At 45.7% G+C, this 15871-nt stretch overlaps 1 long non-coding RNA gene across 1 annotated transcript in view; it reads left to right on the top strand.

The window, feature by feature from the left end:
• The first annotated feature begins 11 nt into the window (after positions 1 to 11).
• LOC104864762 overlaps positions 12 to 15871 on the top strand; it is a 38510-nt gene continuing 22650 nt past the window's right edge. The window contains exons 1-2 of the long non-coding RNA XR_780985.3: positions 12 to 199; positions 3729 to 3892. This is a non-coding gene — a long non-coding RNA (uncharacterized LOC104864762). The remainder of the gene's footprint in view (positions 200 to 3728; positions 3893 to 15871) is intronic.

Below are 15871 nucleotides of genomic sequence, written 5' to 3'. Positions count from 1 at the left end.
CCGCTCCCTGGTTTCACTCTCTGCCGCGGGGTCAGCCCAGGCCTGCCGCGCACAGCCGGCAAGGGGGCGCTCGCGTCCCGCAGAACCGCGCCCTCGGCTTCCCTTTGGTTTTCTGGAAAGGCACGGGAATCTGCTTATTTACATCCGCGATGCGGTCCGCTGGTCTTGGAAGACAAAGTGACAAATATTTAATTAGACGGTAAGTCCGCAGATCAATGTTCACACCGACCTCGACAGCTTTTCTGCTCTTGGCCTTTTCTTACACCTCACTCGGCCCATGAAGTCTCTCCTGTGTATAAAAACTGAGACCACAGACCCTGATCGACGAGCCTCTGACTGGGAAAACTCAAAGGAATGCAGTCGTCCTATTCCCGAGATAAATGATATTGTCAAATAAACTTCGTCTGAAACAAGCTGCGCGGGGAGGTCGCCTCTGTAAACGGTTACTGAGTGTGAGGCACCGCGCCAGGAAACCATCGTGCCTCAGTGCCTAAGGCCACAGAGAAAGAGCTCTGCCCCTGTGGAGCCGCCTTCCAGGGAGAAGACCTCTGTGCTGAGGCTACTGCAAATGTTAAGGGCCAATACACAGAAGAAGGAGATCCAGGAGCGTGTGCGTGCCGCCATCTGAGGAAAGCCTTCTTCATGAGGAGACTTGAGGAGGAGAAAAGCCGGGCTCAGTTGCACACAGCCAGGTGGGGATTGAGGAGGCTGAGGCAGAAAGATCTCAAGTTCTAGGCCAGCCTGGGCAATTTAGCAACCCAGGAAAACCTAGTCACCAAATTGAAAAATAAGAAAGCCTGCGGAGACAGTGCGAACGCCCCGGGCTCCATCCCCGGTATCTGAAAGAAGAGGGCGAGGAGGGTGAGCCACTGGGCATTCAGGTCTCTGGGTAGAGAGAAGCCGAGCTCCAGGATCAGCTCAAGCGCAGGAAGTACACTTGGCGTGCTCCGGAAACGAAAGTGGGCGCTGATGGTGTGGGGAGAAGCGCACAGTGCAGCCTTAGGAGGTCATTTAAGAGGGAGATTAAAATGATCTATTACGGAGTAAACAAAACAACCGTTAAGTGGGTTGAAAGGCTTTAACTTGGAGAAGTAGAAGTGACAAAATCTCTAACAGGTGATACCGTGTAGGAGGAAGGAAAATGTCAGTCACTGCCAGACAGCACATGGTGCTTTCTCCAGCCTTGTATTAGTTCTCCACTGCTGTCAAACAACCTAAGTCCAGAATTCCGTGGGTTGTGAATACTGACTTTTTAAGTCACCCGCCTCTGTGGGTAGAGTATGGGAAAGCTTGGTGGGCAGCGCTGGCTCCGGTCTCTCCACGGAGCACACAAGCTGTTGGATGCGGCCGCAGTTAGCAGGTTTCTCAAGGCTGGAAGGTGTGCGCAGCGGTGAGGCCTGAGAGCCCAGGATCCGGGGTAGGAGAAGCGCAGTCGTGCAGTTGTGTGCCCGGTGCAGAAGGCAGCCACGTTTACTGACCATCACAGGAAGATGCGGTCAGGGAGTCTGCGCCCACAAAAACGTGGCACAAACGCCCAAGTGGGGCCGGAACGCAGGGAAGTAAAGAGCACAGCACACTGATAAATCAGGCTTTCGGATTTTAAAGGATACCCGCTGCCCGGGGCTTCCCTTTGGGTCTCTAGGAGAGATGGCCAGGAATGATTGGCAGGGTGCTGAGTCACCAGGGCTCTCTAAGCATGTGTCTCCCAGAATCCACTCTGATTGGGTCTCTAGGACCCAGGAATGATTGGCAGGGTGCTGAGTCACCAGGGCTCTCTGAGCATGCGTCTCTCAGACTCCACTCTGATTGGGCCTCTAGGACCCAGGAATGATTGGCAGGGTGTTGAGTCACCAGGGCTCTCTGAGCATGCGTCTCTCAGACTCCACTCTGATTGGGTCTCTAGGAGAGATGGCCAGGAATGATTGGCAAGGTGCTGAGTCACCAGAGCTCTCTGAGCATGCCTCTCCCAGACTCCACTCTGATTGGGCCTCTAGGACCCAGGAATGATTGGCAGGGTGCTGAGTCACCAGGGCTCTCTAAGCGTGCGTCTCCCAGAATCCACTCCCTAGATTGCCCTGGGTGTTTGCGAACCTCGAGGAGAGGAGGATTTGAGCGGGGAAAATGTTACTGAAAGTCAGGCTGGGAGGACAGACACGCATGCGCTTGGGCTGGAGCCACAGCGATGTCTTGGGCCTCTCCTGGGGGACTGGAGGGCACGCTGGCCTGGGCGAGGCCCACCCTGAAGTGGCGGAGGGGAGGACCCCAGCCCCACCCGCGACGCCTTCGCTGCAGCCCCCAGGGCTCGGACAAAGCCTGCAGGCACCGGCTAAAGGTCGTCAAGTAATTCGAAATGTACGCTGAGAAAGATGGAAAGGCTGATGTGGGGAACTGTTTGAATGGAGACTAATCTTACGAAAGATCAGCTCCACGGTGGGTGTGTGGGGAGTTGAGGGATTTTGCATCCCGGCACCACCCGAGATGCCACAGCCGTCTGGGAACTTCCGCGAGGTCCTTAGCAGGAAAGGGTGAGCAGTCCACTGGGTCGTCCGTCCGTCCGTCCGTCTGTCCGTCTGCAGGCTCGGGCCGGCTCAGGTGCTACGGTGCTGTTTCTTACTATACTTTTTATTTTTTGTTGGGTTTTCTTGAACCCAACGTTGGAGCGCAGTCGGAGCTTCCTGGGTGCTTGTGTGGCTTTGGGGAAAGCGTGCCGTTCAACAGTGCATGTGTATTTCCCCCGAGTTTTTTTCTTTTTAAAATTTTCCCCTACTTTACGGGAAAGGATATTATTCTTCCAGGCACCTAATTGCCTAGGGTTTGGGCGAACGACTCGATTACCTTTCATCTTGGATTCTGCCTCTTAAAGTATTACTTTTACTGTTTTTGTTGAATTGTTAAGTGGGTTCCCGCAGCCCTTGCAGTTGGCCCTTAGTTCCTTCGGTCATGGCTGTTCCAGGAGGATGATGCAAACTCTGAACCAGAAAATATGCCCCCTAAATTACGTATTCTAGACATTAAATATCCTACATAGCCAACGTTTATATAGTACGTAAACTTCTACATACGACATAGACGCACTCCTATTTCTGGCCCAGGGAGAAGAAAGGCTATCCGATGTGGCGGCTGTAAGAGTGAGATTTGTCAGGAAGCCACAGAAGGGACCCTTCTCCCTTTCTCTGCCCCGAGCTGTGGGAGGGCAGAGGGGGAGGTGGCCCTGCCCCAGCCCTGCTCTGCCGGGGGAAGGAGAGGATGAAGCCTCCGCGACCTCCTGGTCTCCCAACACAACACAAAGCCCGAGAAGCACCTGAAACCTGGAGAAGTTTCCATGGAAACTGCAGCCCGCTTCCGTGTTTCCATTCCGCTGACATCTGAATGAATGGGAGCCGAGGAACCAACGCTTTGGCTCTGCTGCGTACACAAAGCACTAATGGTTTTATCTCAAGGTCATTATTAACCTCCACTGCAGTGTCGCTTCTGTCCTGCGTTCACAGGATCCCACAGGCCTGAGTGGCTCGGAAAAATCTGGGATCAGCTGTCAAGCACAGTATGTTTTTGCATGCCCATTAGTTATTGTAGGAGCCTGAGACTTACTTCTTCATTTATGCAGTCATTTTAATAGCAAGCGATTAGCATTTTCTTGGTCTAAAACAACACTTCCGGTATATTTTAATCTGAATAGCTTCTTATGACTAATGCTACTTTCTGCTTTCATAGCTGTCCTTTCTCTTCAGGTTAGATGAAGCTGGACAGGATCACATGTCTTTTGACCTCTGTTGCCTGTGCAACTCTCACCTCATCCCAATGCAGACATGTAGGAAGGAGGAGGCTCGCAGAGGACAGACACAGAAAAAAATCACCTGCGAAGGAACTCATCCGAGAGCAACCCACAATGTCTGTAAGTCAGTAATCTGTTTGTTTATGCATTTCTTTCTTCTGCTCTTTTGAGACAGGGTCTGGATAGTTAGCTCAGCCTGGCCTTGAACTCACCACAGTCCTCCTGCCTCAGCCTCTTGTAAGGCCACGCCCAGGTTTTGAACCCTATTTTTAACAACTATAGAAAATCCAATAGCTCTGGCAGACATCACAGAGGTGGTTGGCAGCGGAATGCTTTTGCATGTGTGCTGACAGGGTCTGCTGTACAGTCCAGGCCGTGCTTAGCTCACGCAGTATCCCTCACTGGCCTCCAGGCCTGCTCCGCATCCAGCAGAGGGCTGGGAGCACAGGTGTGTGGCACCAGCCCACCTGCAGAGCTATTCAGTTTGGTTGCTTTAGGAGTCTGCGTGGTTTCAGTGGTTCTCATGTGATCACCATTTTCAGTGTCACATTTGCGCACTGTAATGCTTGGGTCAACACTCCGGGCAAAGCCAACGACACAGTGAAGAAGAGCCCTGCGCTCCTGCGTGGACAAACATGGTTTTCTCGTGTCACGGGCTTTGTGACCTTAGGGAAGTTATTTGTCATTTCCGGACTTGGTCACACTGTGTAGAAATGAGAAGCAATAATGTCTAGTTCTGGTGTTTTATGTGCTTAGGGACAATGAGTGAAAAGTTCTGGTGTCGTAGGAGCTGGCTCATGGAGCAGTCATCGCTCGGCTGTGAAGATTCCTTTCGTGGCAGGATTCAAAACTGACATTAGACTTTACTGCCTTCGTTTTAAGTCCTGCTTAACAATTTCACATCTGAAGAGTATGATATTTCCTTTTCTTTCTTCTTAATGGCTTTCTTCGCTAATGTCAACAGAGCTGCCATTCATACCAGGGGAATTGGGTGATCTCCTAAGGACCTTCCCTTATCTAGGTTTCATAAATTCTGTAATTCCCACCCAGCTGAAATTCACATTGCCCAGACAAAAGGTCTGACATCCATGTCTTCAAAGAGGAGAGGATTATTTCAGCTCAGTTTCTCAGGTTTTGGGCCATAGCGGGCTGGCTGTAAAGAAAAAGCAAGGTGTATTATACACCTGCGCACCAGCCCAGCTGACCGAGGAAGTGGCCTGTCGCATACTCTCACTGACTGAGAAAACACAGGAGTTTTGCTTCTGATTGCATTTCTACAGTAGAGGCATTTAGGGGTTTGGAATAGAAAAGAGGCCTAACAGTGCAGGAAAACAATGTGTGTATGGTATTTGGGGACAGGATGTGGCATGGAAGCGCGACCCCCACTTTCATCTTTCAGTACTTTCTCCCGCCTCTCAGAGAGGAGGAGCTCTTCTTGCTTTCAAAACTGTGTGAATTTAAACACACCTGCTGCTCGTCTGTTTCATAGTCACCCCATCTTGCTACAAAAGTTTAAAAAATTCTCCTCGATTACACAATTTCAAACAGAGGTGTGGAGAGCAGTTCAAGCATCGCGCTTGCTTGGCCTCCCCAGGCCTTGGGTGCCTTTCCCCAGCACTGACCCATGAATACACAAAGTGGAACAGATTGCCACCGTGCTCACCAGTGACAAAGTCTGAACTGCTGGAAAATGGTCACACAGTAGTGGCACGAGATATTTTCTCTCATTTTCAGTTCACGTCATGACTTATAATAAATACTCAGTACCAAATGGAAGGACTGTATAAGTAGTGATATGACACATCATTAAAATGTGTCCGGTCTCTGAGCGCCCATTCTCAATGAAGAGTTGTCTTAAAATAGCTTTTATATATATCACATCTCATTACATATTTAAGCATTTGATGCCACTTTCCTTATCAGTGTTTCCTAGAAACAGACAGACAGTGTAAGAGAAGATGACCTCACCAGCACAGCATGGCTGCCTGAGGGGATGGGAGCACAACATGGCCGCCTGAGGGGATGGGAGCACAACATGGCTGCCTGAGGGGATGGGAGCACTATTTTTGCCACTGAATCTCACAACTTGAATTGGAAACTGGCCATCTCTTAATGATCCTGACATCTTGGCACATTCACCAATGGCACTTTAATTTCCTCATCTAAAAAAAAAGATTAAAAAAGAACCAAATGAGATGAAATATGTAAATAGTTTGTAATGTCTACCACACAAAAAATGCTCATTAATTTTAAGTCCTATTAGTGTTATTGCCATGGGGGGAAATTGAATCTGTATGGGTTGGTAAATGCTTGGGGCATTTTGTGGATAGGTGTTTCCAATTGATCTAATTTGTTTATTGACTCTGTGAATTTTAATTTAAAGCATGGGTTTTCATTTACTCCTTCAAACAAAACCAAACTTGTGTTTCAAGGTTGGAGCACTCATTTGCAGGCCACTCCATGTGTGACCACATGAGGGCAGCATGGTACTTTTTAAAACGGCAGGTGGGGCAGGAATCTAGTAGTGAAATCATGGATACAAAATTAAAACTAGAAGACTCTGTAATGATCCTTTTATCCAAAGTTCCACTCTGCAGTTGCAGGAATTGAGCCCACGGAAGACAGTTAGCAAGTTCAGTGACACAGTGATGTCTTTTGAAGGTAGAGCAAAGACTCATTCATCAGTAATTACGCTCTCTGAGCACCTGGGCATCTTGAGCGACTTTCTGTTCTGTGTGATATTGTGGAGGAAACCGGATATTTCTGATGGTGAATTGGCCATGGTAAAGCTCTCTGTCGAAGACTTGTAAGACTGAATGGGTAGAGTCTCATTTCTGGAAAGACCAGAGTGCCCTTGCCGGCAGACGAGTGAACTGTTGCCTCCTCGAGGTTGGCATTAGTATTTAGGTCACAGCTGTGTCTTTGTGAGTCTCCTGAAAACTGCAGCACTGTCTCCAAGCAGTGGCAGCCAGCAAGGGAAGGAAGCAGATTTTTGCTTTTGCCTAGACATTTTGCTTTCCTTTTTGACCTGTGTTCCTCAGCACCCTCCCCGTGACATAGCACACAATTCCACACGTGGACAAGCAGAGTCACAGTGCATATGCTTACCAATGGCTCCACAGTTGTGCTCAGAGGGAGGGGCTTTGTACCCACAGCTGTGCCCGTTGTCCTCATACCCTTCCCTTCCGAAACACACCCTGGTCGGAGACGGGCAATGAGCAACAGAGTTCCTGCACAGCTCTGCGTGCCACCTCCCACCCGCCTCCTTGGGTCTTCCAAGCCTCCACAGTTCTGCCTTCCCTACTGTCCCCGTCCTTCACATCTGGGTCACCCCATTGTCTGTGGGAAGTGGACACCATGACGGGTCATCCTGTGTCCTCTAGGCTGGAACTTGAGATGCTCAGGTAACCAGCCCAGCATTATCACAGGCGTCCCTGTGAGGCGGTTTGGGAGAGATGCTTGGATGGTGGTCTGAGAGATGGCAACCGACCCTGTGATATGGGGGGATCCATCGGTCAGTCAGAGGCCTGAGGGAAACAACTGCCTGATCCTCTGTGGTTGGGAGAACTCTTCCTGCCGCCGGCCTCCATACTTCAGTGGACTCATCAGCTTTTCCTGCCTCCTGTCTGCTGCTCTCCTGGGCCCCACCTTGATGACTTGCCCTGCAGTCTGGCACTGGCTGGTTCCCTCACTGTACTCTTGAATTCCTTCCAATAAGTCTCTTTTCAATTGGTTGACTTTGTGATGATAGCAGCCACTCTTTCTAGGGTGAGGTGGAATGTCAGCATTGTCTTGATTTGCAGCTCTCCAGTGACCAGTGGTAGTGAACGTTTTTTCATATGTTTGTTTGCTGTTTCTAGTTCTTGATCTGAGAAATGTCTTTTCATTTCAGATGCCCAATCTTGGATGGGGCCTTAAATTTGGGGCCTTTGATTTTTTGAGTGTTTTATATAGTATGGATGTTAGTCCTTTGTCTGAGGAACAGCTGGCAAAATTTTTTCTTACATTGTGTTGTCTCTTCACTGTTAGTGATTTTTTTCTTTTTTTCTTTTTTTTTTTTTTTGCTATGCAAAAGGTTTTTAAAAAGATGAGATCCCATTTGTTGATTCATTGTGTTATGTCTGGTGCAATTGGGACTTTGTCATAGAGTCTGCCTACACATATATCTTTAAGACTTCTACCTGTTCTCTCACAGTAGATTTCTGTTTTAATATGCAGGTCTTTGATCCATTTTGACTTTAGTGCACAGCTCGGTGCAGTTTTAGTCTTCAGCATGTAGAAAGCCAGTTTTTCCAGCACCATTATTAAAGAGGCTGTCCTTCTTCCAGGGAAGGTGTTTGGCTCCTTTGTTGAAGACAAGGTAGCTGAAGACACATGGAGTTGTTTCTGCATCTTCTGATCTGTTCCACTGATCCTCGGGTCTTTTTCTTGGCCAGTACCATGCTGTTTTTATCACAGTAGCTTTGTAGTAGTTTCTATAGTATAGTATAGTATAGTATAGTATAGTATAGTAGCTTTGTAGTATGTCTGGGATTGTAATATCCCCTGTCATGTCTTTATTCCCTAGAATTGCTTTTGCTCTTCTAGGTCTCTGCTGATTCCAAATGAAATTTAGGATTATTTTTGCTAATTCTGTGCGGTGTACTATTGGTATGTTGATTGAGATTGCATTAAATCTGTAGAACAGTTTTGGGAGTATGGCCATTTTCACTGTACTTCACTCTGTCACTGTACTTCATATTTTCACCTGTTCTTCTTAGTCAAGAACAAGGGATATCTTTCCATTTTCTGATATCCTCTTTAATTTTTTTCTTTCTTTTTGGTACTGGGGATTGAACTCAGGACCTTGTCCTTGCGAGGCAGGTGCAGTGCCCACTGAGCTAAAACCTCAGTCCTTCAGTTTCTTTTTTAGAGTACTGTAGTTTTCATTGTAAAGATCTTTTACTTCCTTCATTAGATTGATTCCTAAGCGTTTCATTTTTTTTCTATGCTATTGTGAAAGGGACTGTTTCCATAATTTTTCTCTCTTGGTGAGTTTGTTATTTGGTTACAGGAGTGCTATTGATCAGTGAGTGTTGAATATGTATCCAGCTACGTGACTGAATTTCGTTATTAAATCTAGACCCTCTTTTGGTGGAGTTTTTAGAGCCTTTGACGTAGAGAATCACATCATCTGCAAATAATGATAATTTAACTTCTTCCTTCCCTATTCTTCTTATTCCTTTTCTTCCTCTTTTCTAATTGCTCTGGCTAATGTTTCCAGGACTATATTGAATAATAGTGGTGATAGTGGACATCCTTGTTTTGTTCCTGATTTTAGAGTAAAAGTTTTCAGTTTTTGACAATTTAGTGTGATGTTGACAAATGCTGGCAGGGCTTTGGGGAAAAAAGGAACCTTTTCTCCTGTTGGTGAGAGTGTACACTGGTGCAACCATGGTGGAAATCAGTATAGATATTCCTCAAAAACTAAAACTAGAGGTTCCATTTGACCCAGTGGTTCCCAGTTTTGGTATCTTCCCAAAAGAAGTGAAAGCACCTTACCACAGCTGTGCATGCACACCCGTGTTTACAGCAGCACAATTTACAGCAGCTAAATATTGGAAATAGCCCAAGTGCCTGTGAAGGGACGAATGGTTAAAAAAGATGTGGTTTTCTTTTATACAGTAGAGTATTACTCAGCCATAAAGAAGGATAACCTTGAGACACTTCAAGGCACATGGATGCACGTCAGGACCATATTTTAAGTGAAACAAATTGGATACACATGTGTAGCTATCATACTGTTTCTCTAGTGTAAGATCCCGAAAGTGTAAACTGAGGACCAAAATATATAATAGGTAAAAGGAAATTGGAAGAAAATATTCGAATGGGAAGGGGAACAAGGAAGGGGAGAGGGGGGAAAAGGAAAAAAAAGAATAAAAGGGAAAAATAAAATCAAAGCTTTTGTACCTAAGGAGTGGAAGAAGGGTTGAAGGGAGGGGAGGGGTGGGGAGAAGATGAATCAACCTATATCACGTACTGGACAGGGACAAATTCCCCGCGATGAGCGTGAGCATTACGCACATCTTAAATGTACCAGTTAAAAAAAAGATGCAGGGAGGGGAGGGAAGGCAGGGTCGGGGGACGAAAAAGAAATAAGATGAGTCATGCACAGGCATCAACCTGACACAAGGAAGGTAAGCATCAAATACTGCAGACACGGACCAATAAAAGATAAAAACAGATGAACAAAATAAATACAAAATAAATGTCCCTGTACATAAGCACCTCACTGGCTCTTTTACTGGAGAATTCTAACATAGACACTCATCTTCAGTACTTTCAGTGGAAACCTGACTGTCAATTGTATAATAATTTGTAGATCCGGGTTATGTATTAATGCAACCAATAATCTGTGGAATATGCACTCCAGGCCTGATACACTGACCTCTAGTCCTTTCTGATCATTCTCATGTGTAGCTGTTAGTAAGCATTTAATAGATACAGGGCCAGGAAGTGCATGCAGAAATGCTGTCAGCTTTCTTGTGAAACAAGTTTTACTTCTATCAGAGCAGCAGCATTCCCACCCCTCCGAGTGTGAGAATGCGAAGGGTATTAGCTTCCTGCAAACAGAGAGCTTATCATTTTGTTGCTCAGATACCACTTGGTCCTGGCCCGAAGCGATGCATATCAGAATTCTAGGCCAAAGGACAAAAGAGATGCCAAGTGTGCTTAGCCTAAAGAGCTTTGCTGGAAGTGCTACTTTTCAGTCAAACTGGGAAGTCAGGAAGTGTTTCTTTACTTCACTCCATTATAGTTTGTGATGATTTGATGGCATGGACTCCCACATTTTACCATTTGTATGGATGAGATCCGCAGAGTGGTTTATTTTGCAAGCTTGCAGCCAGGGAAGAAGGGGTGGACAGTGAGGACCCAGTCCTGGCAGCTGCTCCAGAGCTGTATGGAGAGGAGCACACAGGTCCCGTGGCCACCACAGCCCAGCTCCCTGGCAGGGCCTCGGTTCGGCCTGCACCGGCTTGTCGCAGCCCCCACTCACCCGCAGGGGTCTGGAGATATCGGCTCCCGCATCTGCACCTGGCTGGCCCTCAGTGTTTCTTCCTTTTCATTCCACTTCATTCGCCTCCTTGAATTTGATTTCTTACTGTACACACGATGACTCAGTTTCTTTTCCATTTCCCTGCTTATTTTCTCTATTAAACTTTGCCCCCAAAATGTATTTTCCTTTTCCTTTTCTCCTTCTTGCCTATATCTGTCATAAGTAATATAGAGGAATCTATGACAAGGAAAGCCTGCTTATGCTGTTGGTTCTTGTGCTTTGCAGAGTCTCCAGTGCCTGTTACACGGGAGGTGAGCAGTCCGTGTTCGCTGAGGTGATCAGCTGTGATTCAGTAACATGAAAATTCAGTTTGTGAGAATGAGTGTCATATTCTCATCTGAAAATACGGACCAGGGCTAAATAGAAAGTATAATTTGAGCTATACCAAGTGTCTTCTAAGTTGAAAATTGCTATTATTCAGATTTGTTTGTTAAATTTGTATGGAATTTCCAAATTTTCAAATTGGAAGTGTTATAGGCGTGCAATGTTAGGATCAGTTTTGAATGAAAAGTCTGTGTTTCTTAAATTTAAAAAAGACAGTTTGGGGCCTGTCTCTAATATGTCATGTTAGTGGAATGGAATGGAATAGCGTCAGCTGTACGAAACCTCAGTACTAGGTGCTGTGCAATGTGTGAGTGAAAGACCCACATGAGGACACGTGGCATCTGACAGGAACATGTGAGACCTCGTGACAGAGATCAGCGCGAACACAGAAACTGTCATGACCCACTGTATTTCGTGATTTCTCTGGTTTTTAGGAAGCCACACAGCTTACATTTACTAACCATTGTAAATGAAAAATACATAAACAATACAATATAATTGAATCTTCTTTAAGTATACGGATTATTTAGTCGACCTTCAAGCACATTTCCACTGGGGTATGTTTCATCTCTGGAGAACACACGTTATTCTCCTCTGGAGGAGGTTGGCTGTTTTCATGACGGAAAGCACAGCTTGTGGGTGGTGCTGGCCAGGCCACGCCCATGTGCCAGCCCCACCGCAGGGCGCCTGAGTCCAGCTCAAGTGAGTGCGAGGAAAGGACCTGGTGGGAATGAGTGTGTCAGGCATTGTCACGGCTGCCTTGATGTCCTGAAGTCATTCACATTCATTCTTCATGGTCATTCTGACTTCTGGGGAGAGCTAGAAATTGTGCAGTGCCGGATTTGGGGAGTGAGGTGGAGGACACATTAACATTTTTGTAAATCTGCCCTTCCGCAGGATGCCTTACAGCTCAGAATTGCATGGCTGCTGAAGGAGGGTGATGGGATGAAACTTAGGTAAATACAGTAACGTGTGAGCCAAAACTTACTGGACTCCGTGGCACTGCTCCCAGGTGAGGGTATGCTGGTGTAATCCTGCAGCTGCCTCAATATCTGCTTTTCCCCTTCTAATCCAGCATGAAACTCATCTGTTACCTAAGGAGTTCCTTAATTTGATCTGTCAAAGATATATGGTGATTTGTTGGTTCAAGAAGTAACTCCTTATTAAAAATAAACTAAAAGGTGCTGTCTGTCTACCATGAATTTTCTTTGTTTAGGATGCGCCTTGTTGCTATGGAGGGCCCCCCATGGATGTGAGTGTGTTGTCACCAGCCCTGCTGGACTTTATGGGCAGCCAGAAGTGAGGGCCCTGTCCACCTTCCATGGCACATGGATGCCTGGACAACTTCTGCCCTGGCAATCTCAGTCTGGGCAGTGGCTTCCTCTCTGTGCGCCTCTGTCAGATTTCTGAGGTCATGTGAGTGGAGGGAGGTGGACAGGGCACAGCACAGGGGCGGGCAGAGAAGACCTTTAGCTTTGAATTTGGAGGAACTACTCCAGAGACAAGTGTTGACCAGAGATTTATTCATATTTTTCTGCCTTAAGAAATCCAAGATTCTGAAAACAAAGATTGAATTTTCTGACATTTTATCAACTCCCTTCGCATCCTTAAATTTGATAATTGCTCAGTTTTGAAAATTGATCTTTAACTCAGTGCTTGGCATTTGATTAAATCTCAGTAGTACATTAATGCGTGCTTGCGTCTAAGTTATTGGTTCTATCATTAGTTTGGGCTCGCTTGCATCAGATGTGTCTTGTACCTCCTGCACTTGGATGTTTGCCTCCCTGCAGTCGGTCAGGGACATTCCTCTTAAACTAGAGTCAGTAATTTCGTATCTTAAGATTTCTGTGCTCTTGGTCTTAACTTCCTATCCATTTTGAATTTTTCTTTTCTAATTGCATATGTGGAACAATTTAAAGGACTGGGGACTCATTTCCAACAGTGAAAAGGTGGTTCCAGAGTAGTAGGCAAAGCAGCATGACTCTTCCATGCACAAACAAATATCTCAGAGTTGAGAAGGAAAACTTCAAACAGCAGAAGGGATCTTTACAGACTCCATGTGTTACAATGGCGGGTTTAGTTCAAGTACTTTCTATACTTGAGACCAATAAAAAGGGGGAACTGAGAAGTAATAAAATCCCGGAGAATACTTGCAAGTTTCAGTCCCAACTTTTAAAGGTAGATTTCTGACATTCCTCAGGGTCTCTCCTTGTGACCTGGACGTTCAGGACTGGGCCCATGGCTGCTGACTTGGGCTGCCCATCAACCACTCTTCCCCATGTTTGTTAAGTTTCACTTTGTTTCTTATGATAAGAGTCAGTGCTCTTTCTTTTGCTCTCAAGTCTATATTTATCCAGTAGAAGAACAAATGCTGTATAAAAAGCCAACAGACAAGGGAATATCCAAATTATCCCACAGACTGCCTTATTGACACAGATGATGGCTTTCTGAATGAAGTTTTCTGTTAGGATGCCATAAAAAATGAGGCAACTCGAAACATTTGACTACTAGATATTGTACGGATGTCTGAATATGGAAAATGGAAGGTGATGTAAGGTTACCAATAAATGACACAAGTAAAGTGTGTGTAAAGCTGAACTTAAGAACAGTGCAGTGTGAGTGTTAGATTTCCATTTGGCCCCAGTAGGTCCAGGCTTTGACATATGTCCAAAGGAGAAAAAGTGCTACAGAAATGATATTCAGATTTCCCCAGATGTCCCTGTGGCCATGTGAAGGGTCCCTCACCGGACGGTGCCTGGCCTGTGTCTGCAGAAGGTGGCAAATGGACGTCCAGAGGCTCCCGTTGTCATTGGCTCCTTCTGACAGGGAACAGAGCCCACGGGTTGGTTGGTGAATGCAGAAAATTGATTGGACGAAAACTGCTTGAAAGCACCTGCTCAAAATTCCCAGCACCTGTCAAGTGACCCGTGAGGGAGGTGACTGCATTATCATCGACACCTGTTTACTCTTTTGAGGCGAAAGGACAGATGTAATCTCCCCAATTCATTTTTTAAATGAAACATATCAACTTCTTTTTGGTATTCCTGTGAGCTTTCCCTCGCAAGCAGTATATCCATCCTATGCAGTGGTTATTTGAAAAGCTCAGTGGGTAAAAGCTCTTTGAACTGTGTTTTGCTTCTTATTTGAATGAGACCATCTGAAAATCTATCCCCCATTTTCTTTCACTGACACTTAACTCGGTTTGACAGTCTATACCCAGAGAACTATATATCACTGTGAACTAGAGTTGGTCAGACTTTTAAATGCTTTCCCAGCCCTGACTTACAAGATGATATTTGGACTTCTATTTTGTTTGTAGTCTGCTCTTCAAGGTATGTTCCCGTGGAAAGTGACTGCTTTTGTTCTGTATGGAATTCAGTTCTATTTACTAGACAGACATCATATTTCTTTCTCATTTGTTACATTGAAAAAACAGGTTTGGAGCCCCCAAAAGTAACTGTGCATTCCTTTTCTTTGATATTCATTCATTTTAAAATTGGTATCAAACAGGATGCCGACCACAGACATCAGAATCAGATATTTGATACATAAATATAAATGACACACATAAAAGTGGGTGCAGTTTTATTTATGGCATAGAAAATACTGAGACTTGCTTGGTACGAGTCTAAATGAATGATACTATTCTTTCCATGATTATTATTGATGCTTCCGAAGGTGTTCTTATGTTAAATCCATCTAGACATTATTCATAGCATGAATATAAATCCTATATTTGGTTATATATCAATAACTCCATTGAACTTACTGGAAAGGAGTTGCCTTCAGAGCATGGAGTATGTATTTCTGTTTTCTCCTCTGCCCTAATTACTTCATGGCTTTCTCTCCCAAATTGAACAAAAGGCTCTAACATGATAAAACCGTCTTTGTCTCTCCATTTTTAATGCCAAGTATTTGAGAGTTTATTAGGGAACTGGTTTGGCACAGCAGTGGGGTCTTTGCTACAACACTAGCATTTAGCTGAAGCAACTGTGTACAAGTGAAACCCTTCACTTCACTGCTTAAAGACCTTCTTTGCATCTTAATGAGCAAGACAGGACTTGAGGATGCCTGGTCCCTGCTGCTGAGGAACAGTTACATATACATCACAGCCACGAAAAGGTGAGAACAAGTCCTGGAGGGCCCAGAGGAAGGGGAGATTGTCAGAAGACACAAGGCTAAGAGAGTGTCACACGTGGAAAGATAGTTCAGAATTTGATATGCAGAAACGAGGCTGAGAGAGGAAGTAGGCAAGATGCCACAAACATTCCAATGGTTTGGCCTCTCTCTTAGAATCAGATTCAATCTATTTTCTTGAACATACAAAGCCCACACCAATGATTTTCCCTTTTACCCAAATGTCTGAACCTAATGTCTGAAGTGCAGAATTCAGCACCCGAGCTTCATCCCTCGAGACTGAATCCTCTAGTAGCACCAGATCTGCCACTTGATGACCAGTGATCTGGTCACTGCCTCCCCTCTAGACCTGACTTCTGGTCACATTCCTTTCTGTTCGATGGGCCCTGCTGGCTGCTCCCTGCTCCTCCCCTCCAGGGCCTGTGGTTTCCCCAAAGCATCATTTCTCCTGAGGGTAACTTGCCGGTCTCTGTGCCTGGGCTAGGTTTTCTGAGATGGAAACAGCAGTAAATCTTGCTGAGCCCTCATAGCACTCCTGACTC

This window comes from Fukomys damarensis, unplaced genomic scaffold (genome assembly GCF_012274545.1).
Source record: "Fukomys damarensis isolate Sample0158 unplaced genomic scaffold, DMR_v1.0_HiC HiC_scaffold_38, whole genome shotgun sequence".
In the NCBI taxonomy this organism is placed as follows: Eukaryota; Metazoa; Chordata; class Mammalia; order Rodentia; family Bathyergidae; genus Fukomys; species Fukomys damarensis.
This window is presented reverse-complemented; position numbering and strand designations above follow the sequence as displayed.